The following is a 10,659-nucleotide window of genomic DNA, read 5'->3' on the forward strand; positions in this document are numbered from 1 at the left end:
TAACAAAAACAAACAGTGTTGTATGCTGGTAAATCAGATCAGAGGTAAAAAAGGATTCAGTAATACATCCTGTCACCAGGGATAGGAGACCATTTACTTTTCTCTAAAATTACCATCAATACTAACTAAAATTTTCATCATCAGTTAGTATAATGCCAATTTGGTACTTGTTCTGGTTGCCTTGGCTTTGGCTTTCTTAGTTGCTTAGATTGGCTTGCTAATCTACCTTAAGGTGGACGAGGATGTAATTTTCTTCTAAAAAGAAACTTTGCTGTATTATTTTCATGTTATCACTGTGAAGCTGCTTTGATACAATCTGTATTGTAAAAAGTGCTATATACTGTAAATAAAGGTGACTTGACTGTCACTACATGCAACTTTCGTCTCACTTTTCCCATCAAATACAGCACAAAGTCATGACACATTAATTATTCAGTGCAGTCAATGATTGACAAACAAATCATGAAATGTAACAATAGTGAATTTAATTATTGACAAATATATACAAAACAAATAGTACAACAGTATTAGCCATCAGGCGAATTTGCTGGCCGGCTCCCAGGTGTCCTCCCAGACTCTGCCACTGTAAAGAGCCCAAAAGTCATCTTACACACAGCATATACAGTACAGCTCACAACTAGTCTTGCTGCTCAAGTTTGAAGATATGTCATCTGAAGCTGAAAAATAAAGGTTTACCCTTTTTCTGTTGGATAATTTACAGAGCCGGACAGTAACAGAGTACATTTACTTGAGTACAGTACTTTAATACAATTTTACTCGAGTATCATTTTTGGGGAGTACTCATGACTTTACTCAAGTACATTTGAGAGGCAAATATTGTACTCTTTACTCCTCTACATTTCTATACATAACCGTAAGTACCCGTTACTTCTTCGGCCCCGTCCACACGGAGACGGAGTTTACCCCAATCCAAAAAATTTTTTTTCTCTCGTCTCAAGAAATATCTGCGTCCACATGAAACCACAAAACAATGTAGTATACATGCCAGACCAGCATGTGGCGCTGTAATTCTGCCACAGAGATACACTTAAAATGGAGAAGAAGACATGGACTATGCTCATAGTCATAAACCTTGCGCGTGCTACACAAACGAACATGGAACAATACATTTATTAATCTGTGTTAATGTTAGTTAATAAAAAGACAATCGTTCAGTCTTTGTTCATGTTTTTGTTGCTGTTACATGAAGTAGCGGTGTCTGACTAGGGGCGAGACATGGGCTGATGACGTAATCGTTTCAGAAACTATGGATTCGCTGTCCAAACAAAAACGCAAAGGCGGCGTTTTCAAATTTATCCACTTGTTTAAAAAAACATCCGTTTCACTCTTCCAAAACGGCATATCCGTGTGGACGAAACGTCTATCCGATAAAGAATTTGTGCATATTCACAGAAATGCGTCTCCGTGTGGACGGATGAAAAAGAAACAAGAAAAATCTCAGAGACCCTCGTTTTCCTCTCAAACGTGATTGGATTGTGCAGGCGCCACTGATTGGGACAGCCTATCAGCAATTACCTTTAGCTTTCCGCCAAAGACTTTATGACATTTGATTGAATTGAAGTACAGTACACACACACACACACACACACAGACAGAGAGAGAGTTGTCACACACAGATTGTGTGTGTGAGAATGGTGTTATTCAGCTGAAAGTATTTTCTCCTGCCTTCGCCTGTATGTCAGTGTGAGAGGATGGGGTTTAATACTGTCACTCAAATGAGCTGAATTTAATTTTTCCTTCTTTGTACGCTGACCTAAACACAGCTTATTAGCTGATTTTCTTTAATCATTATTATTTTCTCTTCTATGCTGCGTGTATAACATGGACAGGTTCAGAGGTGTGTCAGAACATTGCTATACTGCCTTCCTTGCTGGTTCAGGTTTATTGATTTGATTGATGAAAAAACAGAGAAACTCACATGTACACACAATTGTTAGCTGAATTTTCTTTTCTGATATTACACATTAATGTAAGCTGAGCATTTGCTTAGATGTTCTTGAGTATGCAGTGTGTTAAACACAGTCAGGTTCAAATGTGGGTGCAAAAAAACTCTAGCAGAGGTTTGTCAGAGCGTTGCCATTGTGCTATTGCCTTGTGGGCAAGTGAGAAATGTTAAATAAAGCAACATAGTAAAAAGATGAAAAAAGATTTTACTTTCCATTCCTTTTACATTCTCCAAGGTATTACCATTAACATTATTCATAACTCCACGTAGGACGTTTCTGTACTTAAATGTAAGCACTGTGGCAGTAGTAATGCAATATTTAGAAAAAATGTACTCTTGTACTCAAGTACTTTTAAAAACAAGTACTTCAGTACTTTTACTTATGTAGACATCTGACTGTAGTACATTTACTTGTACTTGAGTAAAATTTAGCAAGGGGTATCTGTACTTTTACTCAAGTAAAGAAACTGTGTACTCTGTCTGCCTCTGATAATTTATTTTGGTTTATTTTATATGGCGTTTGTCAAGCAGCAGTCATTTTGTTCCAAGTGAAAACTGGACTCAGTCACTTGGACACAGTCATCCCTACTAGGGCTGTCACTTTTCATTCGAAAATCGATTGCACAATCGATCAGACCAACCAAAAAAAGTTTCGAAAATGAAAATAGGGAATCGATTTTAACCAAATATGTACACTATTAATTTTTTTTAAATAATTAAACAATTAAAAACTCACAAAGCTAGAAAGCTAGACAGAAAATACCAGCAAATACGCGCCTATAAGACCAAGTGACGTCGAAAGCGTTATGAAGTTATGAAAAGGAGCGAGCAATGCCAGCTGACAGCGAGCGGCTTTTGTGATGAAAGATTGGCAGTAATACTCCCACCTTGCGCAGCCTAATTGCCTTGAATTGCCTAAATCATAAATGCAGCTGGGTTGAAGCCTGCAGTGATGTTTTTCATTTATGTTATGGCAGCAGTCCCCTCTGCATATATATTTTTTCGAGAATGTTGCACTCTTGTTGCTGTTTGCTATTCTGCACGAACCTTCTTGCAAATTAGAGCTGAAGATCTTGGGTTTGGTCGGGTTCGGGCTTTATTTAAATAATCTTACACGGGCTCGGGCTCGGGCTTGCGCTTCGGTTTGCGAGGTAAACGAGCGGTCATGTGATGTGTTTCGATTAGCGCGAGAAAGATGCGAAAATGGATGATGAATAGGTGTAACGGAGGCCTCTGGCGATTATGTTTTGGTTGCACCAGCAACTAAAGCAAAGTCTGAGGTTTGGAAAAGTTTTGAACATGTTTATAATGAGAATAATGAGTGAATAATGACGCACCATCAGTGAGCGCAGGAACGTTCTGAAGCCATCTACAGTGGATTCAATCATTTTCCTCCACAGAAACATGTAGGCTTAGCCTAATCTCTGTGAGTTAAGGTTTTTCAAATGATAACTAAATATTCATTGAGTCTTAAATGCATAATGTGGACAGAGTATATACGCTAATGTTGGCATTATTCTTATTAAATGTCAGCTGCTAGATGCAAATCCGGCGGATCCTTTATCTTAATTTCGTTATTGCCAAATACCCATCTTAATTTAAAATTTATCTTAATTTAATTTGTTAAAAAAGACTCTTTTTATTGGTGCGTTGGTTTTTTTTTTTTACATGGAAAATCGATTTTACAATCGATTCAATGAACACTTATGTCTTAAAAATCGAAAATGCTTTTTTTCACAAAAGTGACAGCCCTAATCCCCACAGTCAACCATTTGAAGTTTTAAAATCGCTTAACCGTGTTGCTATACAAATACTCACCACAAAGGGGTGGGCACAGAAATGTGGTTAAAGGCCTCTATGTCGGCTGCAGAGGGGGTCAGCAAAGATGCAATGGCACAACAAAGGCATCTGCGTTGCATCTACATGTAAATATGAATTGGGCTTAAGACCCCATCAGAGCTGAAGTGGACTAGAAAGTGATCTGCATCATCTTTAAATGAACTCATAATGTGAACACAAAGAAAAAGAGTTGTTCACAGGCCTTTTAAATTGGACTACATTTGGTTCATAATGGGAGGTTTCACTTTGTAAAAATAACTGCTGTATGGCAAACACCGTATAAAATAACCCAAATAAACAAAATAGAGTTAGCAAATGTATGGGGCAAACAGGTTAGAATGTATTTGCTTCAGATGTCATATCACCAAACTTGAGCCAGATGACTACTTGAAGGCTGGTGTGCACGTTCTCATGTGTTTGGTTCAGGTCACTTTAAAAGGGATCCGAGTATGCTTAGATAGTTCCTTGTGCCCAAAACAATTAGCAGTCCCACTTTTACTTCAAAGTTCACTTTGAAGGCTTAAAGGGACCAGGTTTTAAAACACTAAGACTGTGTGTAGCTATGGATTAAATTACATCAGCCATCACTTACCAGGAAGAGCAAGGTAGCCAGCGCACTTTCACCTCTGCTGCCTTCCCCTGCAGAAACATGCACACACACACACACACACACACACACACACACACACAAAGACACACTTAATCAGTTTAGTGAAGTTACTGTAATGGTTTTACCATTCAAATAATGATGTTTTTACTTAGCTCTCTATACTGCCGTTACTTGGCATAAGTACTCAAGTACTTAAGTACACTATGATGTTCATTTAGTTGACAAGAGTACTTATGTATTTTTTGTAAGCTCAATAAAAAATAAGAATATGCTGTTGCATTCCATTTGCATTGTTGTTTTTGTTTAGGATTTACAGTCCCTTACAAAAAAGTTAATTCAAGTTTTCTATTAGTATACTTATTTTAAACAAATAATAAGAATGTATACTTTATGATAAAATTTTATAATTCTCAAAAATATACTTTATGTACTTTGTAGAAATACAATTAATTACACTTAAGTGTACTTGACTTATACTGAGAGAAAAGTCCAATTATATTTGGCCTTTACTTGTACTCTATCTTTTGATCGAGATATACTTAAACATATAATTAAGTATTCAAAGTATAATAGGCTTTTAGTTTTGTTAACGGTTTTGATCGAGTAGCCTATTAAATAAACTTTTTTTCTTTACATAATTTTCATATACAGTCTTATGAAACTTGTGAAAATATTGTTTAGAATATTGATATAAAACAGATATGTTTCTAATTCAGCATTTCTGAAATTTTGTCTAGGCTAGTCCACTGGCATCAGTACATCAGAATTTACTTTAATTCTACTTTACTGTTTCCCCACCATTGACTGAATTTTCCAGCTATCCATGTTTTCACTGTTATACGATAGGATGCACTATGGCACATCATTTAGTACAGAAACTCCAGATCAAAACACACGAGAAGAAGAAGCTGAACCAAGTGATAGTAGATTACTCACGCAAATGTAGAATAACGTGATCATCAAATATTAAACAGCTTGTAAATCAAAACTGCTTAATATTAACAAATGAAATGAAGCGTAACACATGAAGAGAAAACGACTGAAGTTTTGGGGTAGTTGGACTATATCTACTCCATCTGTTTTTTGATCATCGTTCTGAATTTAATCTAGGCGCAGTCTTTAACAAAAATGTGATTTTCTCAACTTCTTCGTTTAAAATGTTGCCTTTATGAAACTTACAGACATTCAAGTGTGGACAAAAAGAAAGCATGAAGCTAATAAAATGTTATTAAAATTAAAGTACAGTTAAATGTATTTTTCAAGTATAAAAAATAATATCTACATTTGAACAGTAGTACACGGCAAGTGCAAAATAATATAGAAATAGTATAATGTTATAAATAGAAAACGATTCAACCCGGCGCTCCGGTGAGATAAGAACTCGTAGTAGGTGCTCTGGGAATGGGGAAGCAATATAGAATGAAAAATACACAGGTCCCAGGATTTAAAATCCACAAAGTTTTTAGATGGGATAATGTTACTGCAATGAGGACGATTCATACATCGATATAAACCAATGGGTCTCTTGAGCCAATTTTCTTTTTTCTCAGGAGGAAGATAACTATGAACCAATTTATCACGAAGTGTCGGAGCTCTACGATACGACACCAAGGGAGGTTGCGGGAAAATCTGTTGAAGTACAGTATCAGACTTGATAATGGCCCAGTTATCTAAAATAATACGTTTGATATTTCTAGCCTCCATACTATATTGTGTGACAAAAAAAGGGCGAGATTGAGTGTCTGTTTTGTGTACCTTCTTAATAAGGGTGTCGGCACGTTTTAATGATTGGGCTATAGAACGTGCACGAGCAATAGTGTCTGAATTATAAGCTCTTTTTATGAACCGTTCTGACATATTTTCCGCCTGTCTCTCAAAATCAACATTATCATCACAAATACGGCGTAAACGTTGGAATTGGCCAAATGGTATGTTCTCAATAAGATGTGGAGGATGAAACGAATCAGCTCTAAGAAGAGTATTTTTAGAGGTCTTTTTTCTAAAGATCGTGGTGTGTAACATACCATCTACATCAATAGAGATGGTCAAATCTAAAAAGTCAATTTTGTGTTTAGAATATTCAATAGATAATTTGATATTACTATTAATAGAGTTAAGGTATTGGTGAAACTTCAATACCTGAGTCTCAGTTCCATTGAAAATGAAGAGTAAGTCATCTATATAACGACCATACCAGGTAATGCAATGATGAAAAGGATTAATCGGATTGAGTACATGTAATTTCTCCCATAATCCAAAATAAAGACAAGCATAATTTGGTGAAAAACAGCAACCCATGGGTACTCAAATTTTTTGTCTGTACAATTTATCAGTAAATGTAAATACATTGTTGTGAATAATAAATTCAGTAAGTTGTACAATAAAATGAGATGGAGGTTTTGTATCAGCTCTCTCAGATATGAAGTGTCTTAAAGCATGCAGACCCTCCTCATGATCAGTATAATGTTATGTTCACTTAAAGAAAACAAGTATACTTGCAGTAGTTTACTTGAGTGTGTACTTTCATAAACTAAAAAATGTACCACTTGTATTAAAATAGTAAACTACTAGTATTTATAAATTTACTTGTAGTAAAGATGCATTAAAAATGAGAAACCTAGTTGTGTACTTAAAGTTTACACTTTTATTACACTTAAATGTATACTTTTATATACTAAAAGTGGGGCAATTTAGTCCCAAGCAGTATTGAAATAGCACACGTACAAATCTACTACAAGTACACATTGATATTAGTATACTTACTACATAAAGAATACTTAAAATTATACTTGAACATTACTTAAGTATACTTCATAAAATTAACTTGAAGTATACTTTTTTTTCGTAAGGGGTAGCTCTTGTGAGAGGGTTGATAGTTGAAAAAGTTTGATACCTACTGCTCAGTGTTTCTGTTTTGTCACATTTGGATTGAAAGATGAGACAATATGAGATAATCAGACAAGACAAGTTAGCAAAAATATGACTTCAGTACAAATTGTCAAAGAAATCAACGACAAACACTAATGAACTATACATAAAACTTATCTTACCATCCAGTTTGATCATGAAGTCATATGCCCTCTTCATGCTGGTTAAGAAACGCGTGTTGTTTTGCGTCGGTGGCAGATGCGTTACTACATCTGCCATCAACTTGCCTGTGCCCTTGTGCCTCTGGCTGATAAATAATATGGGCATATAGCCCAAGGCAGAAAGTTTTTGGACCTGAAATGAAACAAAGTAATTAACACATTTCCAATATATTTTGTTGCTACATTACTACATATATGGCAGTCCATCTACTATTTAAAGACCTAATTTGGCAAAATAATATTTGTTAACGCTTTCAACAAGTGTTAAGTATGTGATGATTAAAGACATATTGTAAAATTAATAAACAGAAATATTAATTCATGAGTATTTCTTAAATTGTAACTGTCAGTACTCGATTTTCTTTGAAAATAATTAATCAGATGTTGTGACAGTAATGAAGATGGCGTCTACTCCACACTGACTTTGAATCAGAAACAGGGCAGTTTACTTGGTGTACTACTTGATTCATAGTTCATCCCTATCCCTAGTCCCTGCCATCAGTTGCACAAGTATTTTAAGATAGGTTAGATAGGTTTAAGATAGAAGTATAGGCTAGAATATTGCCTACTTATGTACATACGTACACCAATGCATTTTCAAGATTTGTTTTTCACAACAGAAGTAAACCTGCATAAAATGAATGTTTCTTTACATATTGTGTATGGGGAGCTTTTTGGCAAACTGTTTATCAGAGCAACTTGAATGTGATGTACATTTATCACTTGAGTGTCATGTGTTGCAAAAGCAATTAAATAGGGATGTATGTTGTGGTTTTTAAAGCGACTGTCTCTTTAAAATTTCATACTGACAATATGTGTCAACTTCCAACATCCAGGCACACATGTGAAGCTTGATACACAGCACACAGCATGGCTGCTATGTCTTCTGTCCATCAACAAACATGGTACCAAATACTGTATGTACTTTAGGCTTAATATTGATTATCACTCAATAAATGAAGCATGAGCATTTTTACTTACAGCTATTTGGGCAGAGGCCACCACCCGAGATGCATTTTTGTTTTTGATGACCCTCTGGCCCCAGTCATCATTCATTTTTGCAGTTTTTAATAACCGCTTGCTTGGCAGTATGGCAAAACAAGCACTGCAGGTTTTGCGGTTAACCTGCTGACGGACCTGGCAGGTTGGGCAAAGGCCTGAATTTTGGCTTTGTCATTCTGAAATGTACACCCATAGAAAAAATATAAATATTAAATATCATACAGGGATCCAAACACACATAAGTACAAGAAAGACAGAGCTAGTCAATCTATTAACATGTGTCATACAGCAGTAGGTTTTGCTAACGTATCACTTTTCTAACATTATCAAAGGTAAAATTAGATCTGGATGTTTGCAAGCTGGCAAATTGTTTAAGTGCAGAAAAACTCTGAAACATAAAGTTGTCAAGCGAGCTGTTTGCTTTCCTGTAGTCATAAACCATCTTTGAATACCGGCATTCCTCACAAAACTTAAGTTTGATTTACTTAGACTTCATGCAAACAGCAATCTTATCTTATAGGTTGGCCTATATTGTGCAGACTCCTGCAAATTTAATTTGGTGCAATAACCATGTATTATATGCCAGTCTCTATCCATTAAATTGGTATAATGTGCACTTAAAACAACACCAACAAATTAATCTATATTCTTTGATCCCGACCTTTACACTTTCAGTTGATTAAAGTGAGTGAAGAAGAGGCAGCAACCCAGTTGCTCCCTCTAAAAAGCAACCACCACTCAGATGGTAGGGGAGAGAGAGAGGGATGGAGAGAGAGTGAGAGAGTGAGAGAGAGAGATAGAGAGAGAGAGAGAGAGAGAGAGAGGGAGAGAGGGAGAGATAACAAGACAATAAAAAAATACAAATAAGACAATAAACAAGACAAATGTGGCTCTTAAAAGTGCCTTTTTTATGTAATGAGGTGCTGTTTTTTTAAAGGACAGGGATTAAGGAATTTGCAGAGAAAGAGAAGAACAAATAAAAAAATAATGGATCACCAAACTACATATTATAATATGAATAACTACTAGGCTAAGAAGTAAAGTAAATGCTGCTCTGGTTGATTCATGCAATCACAATATCATAAAAAAAATGAATGATTTTAAAAAGAAGTCATTGTGTGAGCAAGGGTTCTATCACAATATTTTTTTGACACATCCTGGTTCTGCTTTAATTCAAATGGATAAACAAACAGGAATAACACACACACACACACACACACACCTCCTACCGATCCAACTACCAACACCCCGCCGGGTTGCCCACCGGGACACCAATATATCCCCAGGACACGGCGCACTCCACTCATTCACTCCACTCATACATCACTTGGCACTGGTCACCCGGGTGTCAATGAAACCCTCTCGTTGCTGAAGGAATGCTTCTGGTGGCCCAACATGGCCTTGGATGTCAGAAGGTGCGTGAATGGATGTACCAGCTGCGCCATATCCAAAAGCCCTCGCCATCTTCCATCAGGCAAGCTCCATCCTCTGCCCGTTCCCAATCGCCCATGGTCACACCTAGGGGTGGATTTTATTACGGATCTCCCGCCTTCAGATAACAATACCTGTATTCTAGTCATAGTGGATAGATTTTCTAAATCCTGTCGTCTTCTTCCTTTAAAGGGCCTACCCACAGCCATGGAGATGGCTGAACTACTATTCAACCATGTCTTCAGATACTTCGGCATCCCAGAAGATATCGTATCGGATCGAGGCCCCAGTTCATCTCCCGGGTATGGAAGGCCTTCCACTCGCTCCTAGGTGTGGCCATCAGCCTCTCTTCCGGGTACCATCTTCAGTCAAACGGGCAGACGGAAAGGAAGGTTCAGGAGATTGGACGCTTCCTCCGTATCTTCTGTCACGGCCACCAGAACTCCTGGAACCAATTCCTGGGGTGGGCCGAGTATGACCAAAACTCCCTCCGTCAACCCACCACTGGACTCACTCACTCGAGAGGGTCTGGGACGTGGCACATCACCAACTCCAACGGGCACTGCGCAGACGGAGAACGACAGCCGACCTTAGCCGATCAGAGGCCCCAAATTACCAACCCGGTCAGAAGGTCTGGCTGTCCACCTGGGACATCCGCCTGCGCCTACCCTGCCGCAAGCTCAGTCCCAGATTCATTGGCCCATTCACCATCATTCAGCAGA

The 10,659-nt window shown here is 37.3% G+C and overlaps 2 long non-coding RNA genes across 2 annotated transcripts; both read right to left on the bottom strand.

The window, feature by feature from the left end:
• Positions 1-468: 468 nt before the first annotated feature.
• On the bottom strand, positions 469-4,574 carry LOC132111200 (uncharacterized). The gene is made up of 2 exons (XR_009424755.1): positions 4,398-4,574; positions 469-583 (listed from the first exon to the last, which is right to left on the bottom strand). It is a non-coding gene; the product is annotated as an uncharacterized LOC132111200 (long non-coding RNA).
• A 2,817-nt stretch (positions 4,575-7,391) lies between these two features.
• Positions 7,392-9,630, bottom strand: LOC132111201 (uncharacterized). Its single transcript, XR_009424756.1, has 3 exons — positions 9,168-9,630; positions 8,486-8,682; positions 7,392-7,637 (listed from the first exon to the last, which is right to left on the bottom strand). It is a non-coding gene; the product is annotated as an uncharacterized LOC132111201 (long non-coding RNA).
• Between the last annotated feature and the right edge of the window lie 1,029 nt (positions 9,631-10,659).

Source organism: Carassius carassius, chromosome 30 (assembly GCF_963082965.1).
Source record: "Carassius carassius chromosome 30, fCarCar2.1, whole genome shotgun sequence".
Taxonomy (NCBI): Eukaryota; Metazoa; Chordata; class Actinopteri; order Cypriniformes; family Cyprinidae; genus Carassius; species Carassius carassius.